Source organism: Perognathus longimembris, chromosome 21 (assembly GCF_023159225.1).
Source record: "Perognathus longimembris pacificus isolate PPM17 chromosome 21, ASM2315922v1, whole genome shotgun sequence".
Lineage (NCBI taxonomy): Eukaryota > Metazoa > Chordata > Mammalia > Rodentia > Heteromyidae > Perognathus > Perognathus longimembris.
In genome coordinates, this window is record NC_063181.1 from 38318771 (window position 1) to 38339193 (window position 20423).

Below are 20423 nucleotides of genomic sequence, written 5' to 3' on the forward strand. Positions count from 1 at the left end.
ATGGGATCCTCCTGATCTCACTCTCCCAATCGCAGTTATAATCACACAGGAATGCACCACTTTGCCTGGCTAAACGTCTTATCTTTGGTGTTAGACGTGAAAGACATGGTTTGCACACACTTCGCTTAGTTGTAAATTCCCGTCTCTCCCCCCTCTAACCCCCCACCTCTGATTACTTTGTAAAGTGTGACCATTAAGTCACAGCCCCTCAAAGAGAAATTCTAGGTGCTGGCCCTTCAGTTTCATCCCAGCCTCCTGGCTGTGTGGATTGCACAAGGGACAAGATTCCTCTGGCTACTTAACAGTAGCCAATGGTAGTGTGTTCATTTCTAAAGACAGGAATCTCATTATTGAGGAGGACTGTGGTTCCCTTACTAGACCAAAATCCACAGACTGGATTGGGGACACAGATCAACAGTAGAAAACATATGTGCAAGACCCTGGATTTAGTTCCTAGCACTGCCTGCGTACGTACAAGATGCACAAGCCAACATGTCCAATCTGACACTACGATGGACTAAACAATTAGCAAATGCAATTAAATCTTGGTTTCCTATAAACAATAATATCAGTGGGTACAAATAGTTTCCTCTGCAAAGAAAATGTATATAGACACACAATCTCATTGGTGCACTCTCTCTCTCTCTCTCTCACACACACACAATATACACACAGTTATAAAAACAAACCATGGGGCTGTATTTTTTCATTAGTCTTGAAGCTGGTTTTATCAAATCCACAGAAAGATTAGAAATACACTATTACAGAGTTGCCGTACCTCTGGGATTTCCACTCCATTTCTTTTGTGATTGAACTGAAATGGGCCTGAGGAAGCTTTCAAATTAAAACTCAACTTCAAGCTAACAAACCCTTCCTCTTCCCAATACACTATTGCCCTATTTTTGTCCTCAGAGGGTCTCCAAGTTCAGGTCCAAATGCAATAATAACCTCGGAGTCCACAGCATTGTCAGAGGAAGGGCTTTCTTTGGGATCTAAGGGTACCAAAATAAGCTTTGTACAAATTCTTAGAGTCAGCTTTTCAGCAAGATTTCTTTCCTGTAGGCATCACTACAAGGTGGAAGTGAATGCACCTGGAGCCTTCAAATTAGGCTGAATTTGCAATAAATCAGCCATACTTCACACAAGTGCCAAAAAGGGGAAGGCAATTCAGGAGTGGGGGGGATAGTAAAGGACGGCCAAGTCTTCCCACTACACGCTGCTCACATCCGGCCAGGTTCCCTGAACTGCAGGGGCAGCAGTGGAACAGCTGTCATCGCATCCTCATTCCACAAAGCCACCTTCCAGCCACTCCAGGAACGGTCTCCACACGGACCAGGGAGTTCGGCCAAAACAGAACTGGTTCACGGGACGTCTAAGGGCATTTACAGCCACTGTCCCAAGTTTATAATGTATTTTTCTAGCTTGTTTTATATGTATGTTATATAGAATTCAAAAAGAATTTTTTTTCTTGATTGAGAAAAGGATACAAATGCAAAATCCCCAATTTTGATAGCTGAAAATTGCCAATTGTTTTGCAGTACTTTATTCTATTGGGTGTCTTTCTTGGGCTTTTAGTTAGCTAATGAATGAATACATTAGACACTTCTGGGTTTTAGTTGGGATTTTACATAGCTTGCATTTTAGTTCTTTGGTTCTTTGCTGTTTCTATTATCCCACAGCATTATTTTAATAAATGTTATAATACCAAAAAAAGGAAGGAAGGAAGGAAGGAAGGAAGGAAGGAAGGAAGGAAGGAAGGAAGGAAGGAAGGAAGAAAGAAAGAAAGAAAGAAAGAAAGAAAGAAAGAAAGAAAGAAGGAAAGAAAGAAAGAAAGAAATGGACGCAGTTGGTGTTTACTGCTGTAAAGTGTACTGGCCAAATACTGTATCAAAGCCAAACATATGGAATATGTGTCTCTAACAGAAGAAACTGGACCCAACTATTTTCTGCTGAATATTTGTAGAGTGAGTCAAAGAAAATAGGTATGTCTTAGTAAGTTGGATGTTCCCTTGTACCACACCAAAGTACAGATTGATAGATAATACCGCACAAATGTTCTTCCAAGTGTCTTGTTGTAGAAAGGGCTGGGAATGGACTTTATATAAGATAGCTCCTACTTTTAAGGTTCCATTATTCTACAGGACACCTAACATGGCAATGATGCTGCTTTGGGATAACCAAACCATGGTCTGATGATCTGATATGGTTTTCACAGGTCACAGACTACTACATCTAAGTCTTTAATTTCAAGCATCCCGGTTCTAATTACTCAATCAAGAACTAGGTCTTAAGAAAGAAAAGGCAGACTCCTCTTGTATAATGGAGAAATACCTAATGGCCTTCATAAATCTTCTACTTTTGTAATGTTTAACATAAGTTTTCACCGTTGTAGTAGTTTTTCTCTTTTGGTCAAGTATAACAGAAGCTGGTTATAAATATGTAGCTGCTTGTCATATGCCGATTGCTATTCCCGAAAGCCATACTTTATTAAAAATATATTTATTTCAAATGGCAACCAAAGGACTTGTTCGTGCTCAGAATTTAATACGCGTATCTAGCAATCCAAATACCACTATATTTTATTAAGTCAAACCAATATATTCAGTAGCCATAAAACGTACATCTCAGTGACCACAAATCTGGAATGACAGGCATTAACTGCATCTTGTCCCCCATGGATTACTAATTTCATTGATGAGACTTTCTATAGCTTTTATTGGCCATCAGCAGATGAATGGGGGAAGGGTGACTAAATGCACTAGGACCAATAAAACCTGCCTGTAAATGGTAAATATGAACTTGCATATGCCATGACATAACTAGTACTAGCTTTTAGCGATGTTTTCCAACCCAGAGATATCTGGATATGTTCCATTAATTTCATGACAGTGGTGGCAAAATAAAGGATGGGATGATTCAAGTTGGTGCACAAAATGCTGGCAAGTCAAGTCTTTTATTTTTTGTGGGTTTTTTTTTTTTCAAATCATACACTGATTTGAGCCATGGGAATCTAGAAGTGGCTGTCTATAATGCAGATTTTAAATTGTTCCTATTGTTTGTTTAAATTGCAGTTGCCATATCATAAAATATGTAGCTATTTTTTAACTTATGCGACATAAAGATTAATCTTTTAATCCATTATACAAAGGGTTTGGGGGGGGTTGTGGTTTTTCCTTCATACTGTCTTCTGCAAAGCTACTGAGCAATTTACTAACCTTAAGAAACATTAGCCTGATAGTATTAGTGCTCTAAAAGTGAAAATATCCAGGTTATAAATGAACACTTCGAGGGAAAAAAGGGAAATGATTATCTTGAAGATTTACCTCTAAATTCACCTAAATCAGCTCAGCTCTTAGTGATTTCACTGTAAGAGCTCACCACTCTGTCCTTCCCATCCTCTACAATCCCTCCTCCAGGTACGGGGAGGCCAGGAGTAGACAGGGAACGAAAAGAAGGAAGCCACATTTTAGCACACCTTGCGTACATTATTCCTCTGCTAGGAAGTCTGGTAGGCGACTGGCAATTTGTTAAATTAACTCATTTCCTCTGAATCATTTGCTGTTCCTGAAAGGGTCCCAGCTCTGTTCTATAAAATGCCATTAGTTTATACCATGCTTGTTCAGCATATTCTTTTTTTTTCTTTTTTGCTGATGGTATCTAAAATTAATCAATGTACTGCAATATGAGCAAAGATGAAAGAATCAAGGGGACATGGATGGTAAAAGGCCGCCACTGCAGGAGAAACTACGCCCACACCCAGAGTTTCCCTGGAGAAGCCATTGCATTTGCCAAGACCAAATGTACTGTTAACCCTACATCAGGAAAACAATAGAGACATAGCTGTTAATCACCTGAAATACCACCAAATTAAAGATAGAACATAAACTGAGTTGTGGGGTCTCTTTTATTCCAAATCCTTAGGAAATTTTTCCAGTGATATCTGCATGTTTTTTAAAATGCACTTTCTTTTTTAACCACGTGCATGTTTTTCAAAGAAGCTATGTCTTGGAGAAAGGTAAGCACAAGAGGCTTCTATTTCTCTACTTCTCTCTTGTGAGGAAACTGACCTAGAGAAAGTAAATTTTATATATATAAATATATGTCCGATAAATGGATCAAAAAGATCATAAAAATGCTGTTTGAACTGCCTCTTACTGAAAGGTATCATCCAGGTCAAGCCTAAAAGTCCTGAAAGAAATCGCTTCAGAAAAAGAAAAATGCATAGATGAAAGGGAAAGTAATACATTGCATCATTTTAATGTAAGTCATAGATTTGTGTATATGTGTGTACACGGCAGGAAAAATCCTTTTGCTTATCCTAAGAATAATTATTCCAAGGCTACTGCTACCTCAAAGATGTATACTAGTGATACCCAGCTGACACAATTTGTTTTCATTATGTCTCTTTCCTATCTTTTGGAGACAGTATCAAATATACAGTAAAGAATACTGTCTTAAGAAGCTGACTTCATACATGTCTTCATAAGCAGAACATTTTTTTGAGATGAATTGTTATTGGGGGTGGGAAGAACCAAACATTCACTTGATCCTGCTATTGATTTTCTGCCTGGCTTCTCAGATTCCACTGGAAAAGCCTCAGAATCAAAACAACTATACAGCTTTGTATGAAAGTTATCATATCACTACGGTATGTTAGCCTGGGTTGAATACTTGGAAAAAGGAGAAAAATGATAAAAGTCATCAACAGGAAATTTCTACAACACCATCGGACAAAAATGATTAGAGCATTTCTGCAACTATTTGGAAAATCAAATCGCTGGAAGGACAGAGTAGTAATTCACCTTATTATTGCAATAATCAGTTCTGAAGGGGTCCATGCAAACCCCTCTATGATCTGTGCTGTTATACTAGAAGGCCTATGGTGTTTCAGGCTAGATAATAAGATAACAACGGTGGGGAATTCCCTGCAGTCTTCAAATGTTATTTCCACACTCCCTTCTATCCTTTAATTACTGGTATTTAAGAAATCCAAATAGAAAAACAATCTGTAAACAAATATGAAACATAATTAAATGTAACCATGTAACATCAAACCCAAATACATTTGCCATATTTTCTTATTTTTTGCCATTGTTGTTCCGGTTTTGTTATTTTGTAGGATTAAACTGGGGACTGAATTTAGGGCCTCACCTTTGACTAGCAAGTGCTCTGTTACTTGAGCTATTCCTCCTGCTCCTTTTTAGTCTTTTTTTTTTTAATGCTTTACATGTAGGCTGTGATTTTACTTATGCTTCTCCCTCATCACAAGGCATGACAGATATATATCACTGAGCTCACGCACTGTACTTCCTCCAGAGATCTGGGGTAAACAGGTGTACTGCCTAACCAACCAGTGAGTGAGACGGAATCATGAACGTCATTTTTGCCCTGACTGACCTTGAGCAGTGATTCTCCCAAGCTCTGATACCCAAGTAGCTAGGATTACATGCTTGAGCTACCATGCCCAGCTGTTTTACATTGTACCTTTAAGGATAACTTCCATTCAGTATGTTTTATGTTCTCTCCTTTTATGACTGAATAACCTAGTCCTTAGAGGCAAGACTAAGGAGAGTTGTTTTTTTTAAAGCAGGACTGCAAAACAAATGCAAATAATCTAAGAAACCTTGTTTTCACTTCATTTTCCTGAGTCTTGCCTTCCTGAAGTTGAAAGAGGTAAGCAAAAGTTTCACACGTGGGGCTGGGGATATGGCCTAGTGGCTAGAGTGCCTGCCTCGTATTCATGAGGCCCTGGGTTCAATTCCCCAGCACCACATATACAGAAAATGGCCAGAAGTGGCGCTGTTGCTCAAGTGGCAGAGTGCTAGCCTTAAGCAAAAAGAAGCCAGGGACAGTGCTCAGGCCCTGAGTCCAAGCCCCAGGACTGGCAACAAAAAAAAAAAAAAGTTTCACACGTGAAAATTCACAAGGATGCTGGAAACAGAGTTATGCACTAATTCACTGTGCTTCAAAAGCTAATTTCTACTGACCAACTGCTCAAACACATTGCCATTACTTCCGGCAGCTTGACTTGTTCATCTGTATCTATGATTGTATATGTAATCACTATGTACATATGAAGACTGACAGGCTGCTAGGCATAAAAGTACATGGGTCCTCACAAGATTCCTCAGTAAAACTGGCATGCAGATCATTTTTAAAGACATACGTAGCTTCTAGTAAATGCCTTACAGCAGCGTTCTGGACATATGGCAACATTCTGAGCATACTGTCTATTTTTTTTGTGAGTCATGATAATTATTTTTTTATTATCTTTAAGTAATTGTATAAAGGGTGTGCCATTTCACAAAGCAGTTTATGAGTACAATGCATTCTGATCGGTTTCACCCCTTCAACTTTCTCAAGCATGCATTTGCTATTGATTTTCTTTTTACATTGATGTTTTCTTATAAGTGACCCATATTCCTACATGAAAGAGAAGTCAAGGATTTTTTCATCTTTGATATTTGGTATGATAGTCAAGTTTCAAAGATTAGAAGCCATTCTACAAGTATGCTCGATGACTAGGAAATGAGTGAATAAGGTTCCTAGCATGTCCACTTACTTCCTACTGAAATGCCAAAGGAATATTTTGGGATCTCTTGAGTGGTATCTATTGTCACTTTATGTATGTTCAAGTGTCATTCAGGTGGGCCTAATTTCATTAAGGGGGGCCATTCACCTTCTTTTTGGTTCAAGCAAATGAATATTGGGCGATTAGACTATCAAGAGTCCTCCAAAGTCTTCAGGTGAGAAGATACATAAATAAATTTAGAAAGTGATATTGATCAAGTCTAATTTTTCTGCTTTTGTCAAGCTTAGCAAAGTAAATTGTCTTTTAGTTGAACACATTCATTTTAGCTACTTAGTAAGTTGAAAAATCAAGAGTAGAATAATATATCAGACCTGATGACAATGTAGAACAATTCAAGTTAAAGATCACAGCAGTTAATATTTAAAAATCACCTTTAAATATACTGGCCATATAGTGTTTATACCAGTCTATCAATGAGTGCCATTTTCCCAAGAGAAGACTATTGGGCTATTTAATAGTGAAAACGGATTAGTGGCTATCTCTACTGATATTCTGCCTCTTGAACACAGAATAAATCTTATTGCCATAATATGTAAAAATTCTGGACAGGTAGAAAAGTTAGAGTTAACCTAAAAAGATCATGAGTTTATAAGCATATTATTTGCGCATAATTATAAAACTATGCCTGTATATCTCAATCTTTGTTACAGCTTAGAAAACAGAGAGGACTAGCATAAAACTACAAATACCACTACGAAAACCAGGGTTTTCTGAGAAGACTAACAGTGATCTGGCTTCATCAGAAAAAATGCATCACAGGGTACACCATGAAATACTGGTCTGCAGGAGAGTGTCCTAGCTGGAGAGCTAGGGGAAAGTGGGAGGCAGGTGGACTAGATATTGCTTTCAGTAGAGTAGTGTTGCTCACCAATTCAGAGGTATCAGGGACACAATCTATTCCAACAAATGAAGGCCGGCCTATGTGATTGGAGTTCACAGTGCAGGTAGTGGGATGAAGGGCAAGAATATACAGAGTCCTACAGCAACACAGTGTTATCTTAAAATATGTTTGGTGTGCTTACTTACAGAAATACACATATATATGTTAATCTGGTATAATAATGTATTCCCTTGTACTTTTATTTACATTATCAAATAACTTACAAAGTCTTTTTGTTCCTAGAGATGAACTTTGACTCAATTCTTGTAGCTGATGTGCAAGAACCACTCAGCACACAGGTTTGGCAGAGGTAACTAGAATAAGGACTGGATCTGTGGTTAAAGGAAGTACTACTTAAATAAATAAAAAAGAGTTAACAGTTTTTTTACGTAATTCTGACCTAAGTTCTGTTTAGATATGCATATTAATTTATTTGATGTACTTGCACCACTAGGAAGGAATTTATTTTGTGTCTTTATGAGAATTGTATAGGTCATACAACTGCAGTTTCTTCTGCCTAATGTCAATTAGAGTTGATAAAACCATTTACTGGAGCCCTTTTATTTCATCCCATTTACAATATGGCCCAATTGGCTTCACAAGTTATGTATATTTAAATATTTGCCATTTCATGAGAATAATGAAACACAACTAATAGGTTATATGTAGTAGTACATATTGGGAAACACTGCCATAAATTCATGACTTCTTTGCTAGCTGAAAACACAAAAGGTAGAGCCCTAATCAGAACATCTGCTTCAAAAATAACTCGACAGTTGGAAGGAAGAGTGGTGAGGATCTGAGTGAAGTTTGTTTTGGACTCACAGGATGTTATGCAATGAAGCAGTGGCAAAAAAAAAAAAGTGCTATGCAATGTTGTGAATATGCTAAAAAATACACAATAAATTATATGTGTTAAAAATGCAATTCTTACGATTTATACTGTTTTAATAAGTCAACCAAAACTTGAAAGATAAGCTAAATTGGAAAAGAAGAGAAATGAACATGTGAATATTACCATATTACTTCTTTGTTCTGTTGATAACCAAAATCTTTAAATCCTATTGAATAAGGCTTTATATACTGACATTACAGAAAACTGAACCATTAATTCTAACTACTAGCATGTATACAGAGCAAAAGACAAAAAAGTCTAATAAGTCTAAACAGCTGCACTAATCACATTCATATGGAAATAAACAACTAATTATTAAAAAAGAAAATCTGTTTCACTCTATTTCAAGTTATATTTCCACTCACTTTTTTTCAAGTCCCACTGTTAAGGCACATCTACATTCAAAGGTAGCTCACACTATTGGAAAACTGTAACATAGTGACATTCCATTGAAAGTTCTCTTCCTTTTTCTGTAGAAGAATATTTCACTCGCTACAACTGCATTAATCACTAACCTAGGCAAGCTGTTTAGCTAATCAGAATCTGGGTCTGAACACTGCCTCTCATTTACTGATTACCATGTTTGCTTCACTGTGGGCAAACCGGGCCTTCAATCATTGTCAGCTATAGACTGGGAGGAAGTAGACAGGTTTCATTTTTAATGATTGGTTAATTAAAGTTATAGTTGCATGATAGTCTCATCCTTGCAGAATTGCTCAGACATAGTTTCAAACTAATTGACCATGTAACAAATGCACTCTTACACCGTGCAAACTGAAATACAAATTTACAGGAAGAGAATGTATATCATTACTAAAGACATTGAAATATTCCGGTAGAGTAACAATGGGTTAGCTTTAGCATCACGACAAGCATTAACGGTAGCTGCAGAGGTTTATGCCTTACTTGTGAACAGATGAGGCAGGTAATCTATTTTCCTTAGTCTGTCTAGGTGATGCTCTGTCTAGAGGTAATGGTAAGATTCAATGTCTGAAAATCCTTAGATGATGCTACAGATCAAAAGTCAAACCCAAGTAACAACTTGACTAGGGATAGTTTATGTCTATGATATATTTGTTTTGTGGTTTTTTTTAAGATTTTAAACGTACATTTATTTGGAAGTTGAAATAAGATAAGCATATTTTCAAAAATAAGTCTTATTGAACAGGCACTTATTGAGTAGTAGGATTGACATACAAATTTTGAAGCCAGTAAGGGTCAAATTTTGTTTAACATGAAATATGAATAATCTTTACAACATTTGCATTGCTCAATTAAGGAATGTATTATTATGATTAAAACCATGGAAGCTTTTCCAAATATTGTTTTAATGTCTATGATATATTTGATCCAGAAAAACAGACTGCAAGTTCTCAGAGAATGGCTGAGGTATCCTAGGGTAAGCCATGAAGATGGAGCCCTCTGGTCCCCACTGTCCTTGCTGCAGAAGGCCTGCTGAAGAGCACTGGAGTGGAAGCCTTTGCCCTTTGCCCTGTCCTCTGGCTCCTCCCTTCTAGACCTCTGCATTGTCACTCTTCCTTCCTAAGGATGCTCAGTTCTCTTTAATGCAACCCTTACTGACCACACCTTTCACCAGCTGCAGTCTCCAATGCTTTCTTTTCATTGTAGTCAAAGGCAGCTAGAACTGTAACAGTAACATCTTAGAGCTATGTTTTAGGTCTTACAACACTCGCTGCAACATGGGCCGCATACACAAAGCAGCTTCTTAATGGCTAGAGAGCCTGATGTTCTCCCTATAAACTCTCCTGTAATGAACTTTTCCTATAGTGAAATCACTAATTGGCCTCTCAGGATGCTTCTTCGGTACCCGCATACCTCTCCCATTTTCCAGCTGTTCCATGAATGCTGTATTAAAAAAGCAATTCTACTCGACGAACTTCCCTTACGTGTTTATTCACTAAGAATGGCTCTTATCTTTTCCACATACTGATGTCTAACAGATTGTTCCATATTATAGTCAGGTATCACTGACAGCACTGAAATTTGTTTCTCTAATTCTTAATAAACCTAAGCCACAGTTCTGAGGCTATAAAAAGCAGCAGTCACATCTTCCTGATTTATGAAAATCACATCTGCTTTTGCAAATATATCTCTAAGTAATGGCCATGTCCTTAGGCTACCTTCCTATTACTATCACTAACGAGCTCTAGAGTGTGTGTGTGTGTGTGTGTGTGTGTGTGTGTGTGTGTGTGTACCAGTACCAGGGCTCAAACTCAGGGTCAAGGTACTCTCCCTTAGCGGTTTTACTCAAGGCTGGTGCTGATTAGTTGTAACTGTCTCTTAGATTTGCCTTTCCAGGGCTGGCTTCAGTTCCAGATTCTCAGATCTCAACCTTCTCAGTTAGATTACAGGTCTAAGACATAAGCTTCCAGCTGACACAGCTATGTGAAGGACCAATTGAAAATGACAAAACTCACAGCCATGACTGGTCGAGGACTGCCTAATCTGAGGTAACATGGAAATTCTTACAGAGTGGGCTGACAAAATACCTCTACTTTTTAAAATACTCTTCTTAAAGACCTTGCTCTAATATTTAATGTAATAGGAATGCTAGTTCTACAGATCAATTTAAATTGCAGGCAACACCAATGCAATACCATAGCTTAAACCACTCCAGTTCTATTTATCTATATCGAATATACAACCTAAACAGATTATTATCTTGGGAGATCTATTACACATCATTTTAAGGCTCTTGCAAAATAATCATGAGGCTTGATGAGATCAATAGTTCTAAAATGATGACAATTTGGGGGCTCTAATTAGTACCTCTCTAATGTGAATCAACCCAGAGACTCTGTTGAAGGAAATCAAAAGCAGCTGAGAAATGGAGGAGGGCAGAGATACAGCTTTCAATTAAAGACTGCTAGGCAGATTTCTACCACATATATCTTTCCCCCCTCTAAGGTAATTAAAGAACTTTGTGAATGAAGCAGATCATGACATTATCCAATATAATTCAACTCTTGGGAAACCATATCTCTTCAGTTTCTCTGCTTCCCGAAGCAAGCTGATTGTGATGAGAACATTTCCCTTCATATTATAGCTCAGTCTTCTGAAGCACTTCCTTACACATAAAAGAAAATGGAAAGACATCTTCATATCCACCTGGGGCTGGGCTGAAGAAGAGAAATGGAAAACTGGCGAAAATTCTTGGAAAGGAGGTTGGTGCATTCTTTTGGGTCAAAATCATCGTTTTTGTGGTCACATTCATTGACTAGTCAGTCTGGATTTTAGCATGCAGACACTGACTTAAAACACTGTGGATGTGATGTTCCTTTGCTTTGTTCTTGAAATATGTAAGAGTTTGTTTGATACTATCCTTATTTAGTTATCACGTTGTGATAAAGGGGCACAGAACTTGATCCTTGTGTTTCTTTAAGTACTTTCATTTGTAAGCATCTTATTTTTAACAGATGGCAATGACATTAGCAAAATGTCATTGTATGTCTGAGCATGTGACATGTTTTGCACTTGGAGGTCCACATTAGAAAGTGCCACAATCCATACACCAAGAAAGTTTACACTGGGTCTCAAACAATTTGCATTGTGATTTTTCACAATTCCTTTTTGTCATCTGACAAAGAATATTTTGCCATAATGAATCCTTCCCTGAAAATTCTGTGAGGGCTCCATCAGAAACTTGTTCTTTGCTGTTAATCGATTTCTGTACTTCCCTATAAGACCAAGATCAAGATACACTGATATTCTATAGTTCTGGCTAGCAGTCCCTGAATCCCAAACTCGCCTTGTAAATTTGAGTGGCTCAAGATTGATTGGTATGCTACAATTTCACCTGTCCTTTCCTTTTGGATCATCAGTAGCTGTAAAGCACTTAATTGCCGGGCAATATGCCAAGTCCTATTCAGAACTGGTTCAAAATCAAAAGGACTAGACTACATATATTCTGAGAGGAAGAGGTCCAGCTTAGTGGACCTTATCTGTGGGATTTCAGAAAAATTCACTTATTCCCTCTTGCTTTTTAATCTTCACCTGTAAAATAGGTATTAACTGCCTACTCCGGCTTTGGTAGGACACAGAGTAGAAGGCGTGTGAGGAAATACTTTCCGCGTCCCAGGCTGTGTGTAAGGCATAGTCTCTCACACACGCATGTGCACACACCCACACATTTTGCTCAACTCACTGGATGATTTCTTTCAGACATGACCTAATCTTATTTAGGCTCAGAATCTTGTCAGTGTGGGTCATCAGAGCTTCTTTATACAATTAAAATATGGAATATGACACTGGAGCTCAAACTTTATTATTATTAGTCATGCTGAAAAGAAAAACAAGAAACCCATCTACTACCAAGATGGACCAGGAAGTGAAAAACACAATAAAAGAGTATTTTCAAAAAATGAAGCACCTCACGAGACTAAATATTAGAATACCATAATCTCTGAAATGTCAGAATTGTTACATATAGAAAGCTGTAGAAAAGGAAACATTTAAATTGGAACACTCTTCTGTGGGAAAAAGGAATAATCCTAAGAAACATTGGCAAAGTATTACAGTGCATATCTGCAATCTAGGCTTTAAATTATGATAATAATTGATATTAGCAAGTGTTGGATACAATCTAGGAATGCATTTTTAAATGTGATTTTTAACCAGATATGTGCTAGATAGAGGTGAGTCAGGCGAAAATGAAAACTGACTTTAGAGCATCTACCTTTGTGAAAACAGGACACTCAGTTGCTTCCTGGTAGAAGGTGTATAGAAGATAAGAAGGCAAACTGAACCCAACCCAAAAACCAGCACCTCTGGCTATACAGAAAAAGACAAGAGGCAAGGAGAAAACAGACAAGCCTGGAGTATGTATCATTATGTCCAAATGATCCGAATCAGTGGCAAGGCCATTGTCTCTTATTCTCGAAAAGAAAGTCTATGCAGCTTAGCTGTCTTTTATGTCCATTTAACAAATGTAACATGACCAATGGGACATCAAACATTCTCACTGACAGAAGCCGCATTTTTCCCTCCCTACAATGGCTCACAAGATTTTTACTTTACTGCACAGAAGGATAGAAGGAATTCTAATGGGAATTGACCTAGCATGTTCTTTCTAATGATTTCTGAAATACAGACTGGCTTAAAAGGCACAGCAAACTGCTTCTGTAGTTACCCTTGATATCCAGGGTCTACTAGGAATGTGGGGGGAAGGGGGCAGTGAAAACCAAAGTATTCTCTTAAAAATAAGTGACCTACAGAGAAGACAAATTGAGCTGTCCTCAGAGCCATTAAAAACAACCATCATTTTGCATAATGTTGCTTTGCAATCTCTTCTAAGATTATATGTGTATGCAAATAGCAGCCATGCCCGTGTCTTCCTTAAGAAAAATGACTTCTTGGTTGTTCACAATCGATCAAGAAACAGCAAAAACCTTTTGTGGTAGGGGTTTCCTCTACCCAAACTATAGTAACTTGCTTGTACTAGAAAGCTTTCACAGGAGATGGTGATGGTTCCCATCCAGCGCCCTAACTGGACTTAGAAATAGCAGGTACAAGGAACCCTGTCAGAAAAATTTCAACTGTATCAATCCCAACGGAGGCACTGTAGAGAAAATGTGGTATCCCACCCCTCGTTCAAATTTGGTCCACTCAGCACGTGCACTGAGATTTCCTGAAGATAAGGGCAAACATAAATTTTCTGGAGTTAAGAACAAATCCATTGGGCCTGAAGTAATCAAAAGGCAAATGCTACTGTCTGCTGTACACACAAATATTAATCCATCTTAATGCATGGATTTTTTTTTGGTCCTTGACCCATTTTTTAATATGGATGGATAACCGAGTCTAGCTAATTTTTGCAAGAAGCTTTTATTCTATCGGGTTTCTTTCGTAGAAATGAAACTGTGTGACTCCCTAGGCTGGTGTTCTGAAACCAAAGCCTTGTTATAATCTAGGAACGCAGAAACCTGGGTAGACAGTGCTTGTCATAGCAAAGACCCTGCGTGACAGCAAACTGTGCTGCGGGACAAATGGACTTTGCTAAGAGGCAGAGTGAAACTGACTCACTCAGAATCCATTAGGCAGCTGGCTAGAATCCAGAGGCTAGGAAATAGCTACACAGAATAAATCTCTATGTCTCTTGCCAAAGGCTAACTGTGCTAAATTCTCAGAGTGTATGTATGTAAATAGGTAGTTTTGACCCTGTCCTGAGAATAAAAAAAAAAAACTGGTTGTACTTGGAATACACTTAAGTCATTATGTATATTAGAAATGGGCTTTGCGGGGTAATTAAGTTATGGAAATAAAGCGGAGAGAAGGGCAAATAGATCTCTTAGGTTTCTTTTTCGTTTTCTTTTTTTCTGTTCTAGATTAGAACACTCCCCACATACATAGATGTTCAATACAGGTATTTTGCTGCTCTGAATGTTATGATAATAAAGTCAATATCATTTTCTCTTCAGGGAAAACATGAGAGTTAGAATCTGATTTTAATCATCAGGGCAGAAAACAGCATAACTGTTAATATAAAAAGCTAAAAGAAAGATGTTGTTAAGGTATCTCTGTAACACAAAACTTTAATATGATCCCCTAATTAGCAGGAAAAAATTACAAATTTTACAAATTGATCACATCAACAGTTCTCACAATGTATTTTCTACTGTTCCTTTATTTAACTTTAGCAAACTGTTATAGTTTTAAATAAAATATTTTTAAAAAGTTTAATCCATTACATAACTGTTCATAAAGCCAGGTGCCAGTGGTCACATCTGTAATCCTACCTACTCAGGAGGCTGAAATTTGAGGATAGTGGTTTGAAGCCAGCCTGGGCAGGAAATTCCATGAGACTCTTCTCTCCAATTAACCACCAAAAATATGTATGTGTAGCTGTGGCTCCAAGTGGTAGAGTGCTAGCCTTGAGCAAAAAAATCTTAGGTATAGCGGCTAGCCCCTGAATTTAAGTCCCAAGATCAACAAAAAAAAATTAAAATACATAAACACTTTGCAAGATTTGCTCTATGTATCCTAAATAAATAAATTTATCCATTCAGTATTACGCATAATATTTGCTGATTACAACAGGAATCCTCTTTCCTTCAGCTCAGTTTTAGATTCTCTGTTTCTTTACCCATGCTTAGTATCTATAGGAACTTGGAGAGCGGAAGCCCCTAGGAAGGTAGCTATATTTTTTGGATAACAGAGTCAGGAAGAAAGTTTGTGTGGAAACCCAGTTTACAGACTATCTTCTCTTAGATGATAAACATACGTTAGACAAGTGGTTAACAGAGAGAGAGAGAGAGAGAGACAGAGACAGAGACAGATGGAGAGAGACACACAGAGAGAAGAACCACAATAAAATTCCTAGGCTTCTATACGATTTTTAGAAAGCTACCACTAAGATAATAGTTGACTAACTCCCAGAAATATGAAGTCATCTTAAATTTCTAATTCTTTTGCAATCACATCACAGATTAAATATCAAGAACCTGATAAAAGATCACTTTGCCAAATGGTAATAGTGATATTCCAAAGAAAGCTCAGGTCATTGTATGACCCCTTGCTTTCTTTTTTTTTTTTTGCCAGTCTTGGGCTTGGACTCAGGGCCTGAGCACTGTCCCTGGCTTCTTTTTGCTCAAGGCTAGGACTCTGCCACTTGAGCCACAGCGCCACTTCTGGTCATTTTCTATATATGTGGTGCTGGGGACTCGAACCCAGGGCTTCATGTACAGGAGGCAAGCACTTTTACCTCTAGGCCATGTTCCCAGCCCCCCTTGCTTTCTTTACATGCACAGGAGTTTTATCTGGACCGGGAAACTTACAGGTATTGACTTTAGTCATTTGAAGTCCTGATCTTTATAATTACCACCACCACCCCCCAAAAAACAACAACTAATCAGGAGATAACCGTTGGGTTGGGTGTCCTGCAGCCATTCTCTGCTCCCTAAGAATGAAAGCAGAGGGCGCCACCCAGCACTCCACGTGCTGAACTGACACATGGTGTATTCGTGTTGAACTTGCAAATCTAGTAGCCTGTCTAACTAGAGGAGAGCAGACACTGTCACATGGTGCTGGGGGAGATGAAGTCTTGAAAGCTTCTTTGAAGGCTGTAACTTAGGTCAAGTACATCATGGGACCAGTGGAAGTACTACTTCCACAAGAGGAAATATGATTCTACTATTTAAAGAACAAAAAATAGGATTTCATTTGGAAAAAATACAGAGTCCCCTGCATTTACAATGTCGACTTTGAGAAGGCCTGGGATCTAATTGAACCTTGAGTAGCTACTGCTAGTGAAGCTTGTCTCATTTCAGCTTATACTAAGTCCAAGATTTCCACATCTAGGGTATATCCAAGTTTAACCAAGGCAGGTAGGGCATCTCAACAAGTTTTCTTCCTAAGATAAACCTAAAGACCTAGACCCCAGAACCAGGTCAGCTCCTTCCAAGTAAAGTACTTGTCTCTTAGATCATCTCGGACAATGATGACTTTCAGGCATTGAGATGAGAACAGAAGTCAATGGGTAGGAATGAATCTGATCGCTACAATGCTTTCCTGGCATATGTCATTCACACTACCAGAGGTTCAGGAATCACGAGCTATGTGCCTGCTATGGAAAAGATGGGAACCAGTTAGTAAGACAATGAAATGAACATCTAAAGTTATTGTGTTATAAGGTTACTCTGTTAATACGTAATTAAGCCAAGGGGGCTTTTGCTATAAGAAAATATAGTCATTAACAAATAAATACATGCTAGGCACCAGTGGCTCATGCCTGTAATCCTAGATACTCAGGAGATTGAGATCTGTGGTTCAAAACCAGTCTCCAATCAACCATTCAAAAAAACAGAACTGGTGCTGTGGCTCAAGTGGTAGAGTGCTAGCCTTGAGAACAAAGTGAAAAAAAATTTACAAGTATCTCTGCTTACTGCAAAAATATAAAAGGCAAATCTTGTCAGGAGAGAAAAAGAACCACAACAACCAAAAGAGCAGGTTTTTTTTTTTTTTTTTTTTTTTTTGCCAGTCCTGGGCCTTGGACTCAGGGCCTGAGCACTGTCCCTGGCTTCTTCCCGCTCAAGGCTAGCACTCTGCCACTTGAGCCACAGCGCCGCTTCTGGCCGTTTTCTGTATATGTGGTGCTGGGGAATCGAACCTAGGGCCTCGTGTATCCGAGGCAGGCACTCTTGCCACTAGGCTATATCCCCAGCCCCAAAAGAGCAGTTTTAATATAACAACCAATCCAAGTTTAATTCTGGAGGCAATGTCCATTCTTTGTATTGCAAATATTAGAAAAGGGAAAGAACGTTAATCATACCCAACAATAGGTTTCTATGAACTCTTTTTTATTCTGTTGTTTCTTTTTTTGTTGCCACAATCCTAGTTTTATCTACACGCTGCCCAATGCCTAAGTCCACACAACAAAAGCAGATATTATGAGAATATGTGAAGCAAAAGATCTTATCGTAAACATTCTTTCTCCAAATTCTACTATTTGATCATTGCAAGCGCCAACTATACAAATAATAGGCTCACTTTTTCTTGGACAGCTGCACCGTTGGCTGTAGGATTGCTTTTCCTCCCTATCAATTCCTTTGGGTATTCAAGATACTATCTTGCTTTTCTTGGCTGCAGATTTCCCTCTTGGAAAACATCTGGGCCACAAGGCATATGTTGTGTTTGAGATTATGGTGTGACGGCCTTAGTAGGCCAACGAGGGCCCAGACAATACAGGAACAAATGTGATGCAAAGTAATTCAACATTTCCAATGCCTAATAGATGCACCAGCAGCAAAGCGGTGGTTTCAAGAGAACAATAAAAACTAGAACAAGAACTCACAGATGCAAACTGAGCTAGAGATGGAGGATAGTTACATTTTATGTTTAGTAATTAACAACGTACGGGAGCAATGGTATACTTAAGTAATGGTTGAAATCGCTGTTATTGTTATTACACTGGGTCTGACAGGTGGGACATCCTCTGAAAATGTATCACGGAGTGGAATATGTTGCAAAGCTGCTCTTGATGTGCACACATCATCCCACGCATTCATGGTGCCCTACTGCACACCTGGGGTTTAGCAGAGCGGAGACAAGCAGGTGAAGATCAGAAGAACAAAATGATAACGACGACCTGATGTGATTTTTTTGAGTGTGCGCAGTTTTCAGTGTTGCTTTTTTTCAAAAGTAACTGTTACGAAAAGCTGGACAAATCCTAGCAGCTAGGAATAAAGACAAGTGTATTATTCCACAGTATCAAGAAATGGAAGCCAGCTCTGGGCAAAGTGTTTTAAAGTGGGGTGAGAGGCTCAGGTGAGAAAAGCTATAGGGACTTCACTACAATAAACATGGAAGAAGCAAGTGGTCCTAAGGGATTTAAGAGCCTAAGGATATACATTTTCTATGTCTTTTAGTTACTTTATTTATTTTTTTTGCATTAAAAATATTGGTAGTCTGGGCATGGTGATGCAACAGAAGGACGTGTGTAGACAGAAGTAAAACTCTGTCTCAACCTCTTCCTCCAAATATTGGTAGCAACAGGCTCTGTCTTTACCAGCTCATAGCATTCCTTCCAATATACCATCAAAACTAATTGTGTGTGTGTGTGTGTGAGAGAGAGAGAGAGAGAGAGAGAGAAACACTAGCCCAGACATTAAGGAAGCCCATTTCTCTACAACTGTGGCTGTACCCTACATCAGTCTCTGCCCAGAACCTATGCTTCATGCACATCTCCAGGAGCAACCAGAAGAAAGTAATAAAGGAAGGAACAATATGCTTCCAAGGCTGGTGCTTGCGTGTGGACAAACACTGTCAAACTGCGTCACACACAGAGTCATCAAGCTTTGTAACTCTGTGATTTAAGTGTTGCTGTAAGCCTATCTTATGGGACCAAAACATTGTGTAAGTTATCCGGGGTCTCTTAGTTATTAGGAAAGTATGGAAAGAATCACATGTGGGCACACAGTGGCGGTGTATGCTTTGAAACACTTCACTGCATTGTCTCAGGCCAGGAAGCTGGGGCCAGTGGAATCAGGAAGCGCATGAAAACATCATTTCTGAAAACACCATTTCTAAGAGCCACGAAACCAGCCAGCCTCTCCTCCTCACAAATAAAGTTGGTCATTGTTCTGACATTAAACTTCTAGCACACCTACCCCTGTTGCACACAGGTCTGATAAGTACCCTGGGCTGCACATTCGCTGCAGTTGTGGTCAGTTTCCATGTAACCATTTTCCCACCTTTCACAGGCAAAGCTTGTGCTTTGGACCCTGCGGTGTTCTCATGATCTTCATGTAAGAGGTAGCAACCATTCCTGGGTGGATTCTGATTGTCTCCCCAGGTAGTCAGAGCCTGCAGTCAGTCGCTGCCTGTGGGACTTACAGCTTCCGCTAATGGTTTAGAGCTTCCTGATTTCTACTGGTAATGGATCATCCGTCTAGTTTGACAACCTCCTTAATAGCCCTTCCTTCTCAGTACATTCATGCTCTGCTCAGCTTTCCTAATCCCATATGTGGTTTCCAGTTCCTCCTTTGTTCTTTTGCCTTCTGGAACAACTCTAGACTTCAGATGAAAACGTCATAATATCGTCTTTCAGTGCACATATTCACTTAGCATCTGTCTGTCCGTCCATCCATCCATCCATTCATCTATCCATCCACCCACTCACCCACCCATTCATCCATTCATCCATCCACCTACCCATCATCTAATTTGTGTACATTTCTCCTCAAAGAGCCCATCTAAAATGATCAAAGAGGACACGATAACAACCTTGTTTCATTCTTTACTAAAGTATTAGTAATGAAAATACATTGTGTGGTGTATGTGTGTGTGTGCGTGCACACGTGTGTGTGTGCACGTGCACACGTGCACTCTGTACTAGGGCTTGAACTCAGGGCCCGGGTGCTGTCCCTCAGGTTTTTCTGCTCAAGGCTAAAGCTCTATCAGTTGTGCTTCACTTCTAGCTTTCTAGTGGTTAATTGCACATAAAAGTCTCATGGACTTTCCAGCCCATGCTGGCTTCAATCCTTTATCTTCAAATCTCAGCTTCCCGAGTAGCTAGGATTGTAGACACGGACCAAGGGCTC

The 20423-nt window shown here is 38.9% G+C and overlaps 1 protein-coding gene across 4 annotated transcripts in view; it reads right to left on the bottom strand.

Moving 5' to 3' along the window:
- Nrg1 (neuregulin 1) overlaps positions 1-20423 on the bottom strand; it is a 969466-nt gene that overhangs the window by 59116 nt on the left and 889927 nt on the right. The gene's annotated exons all lie outside the window — the stretch shown is intronic.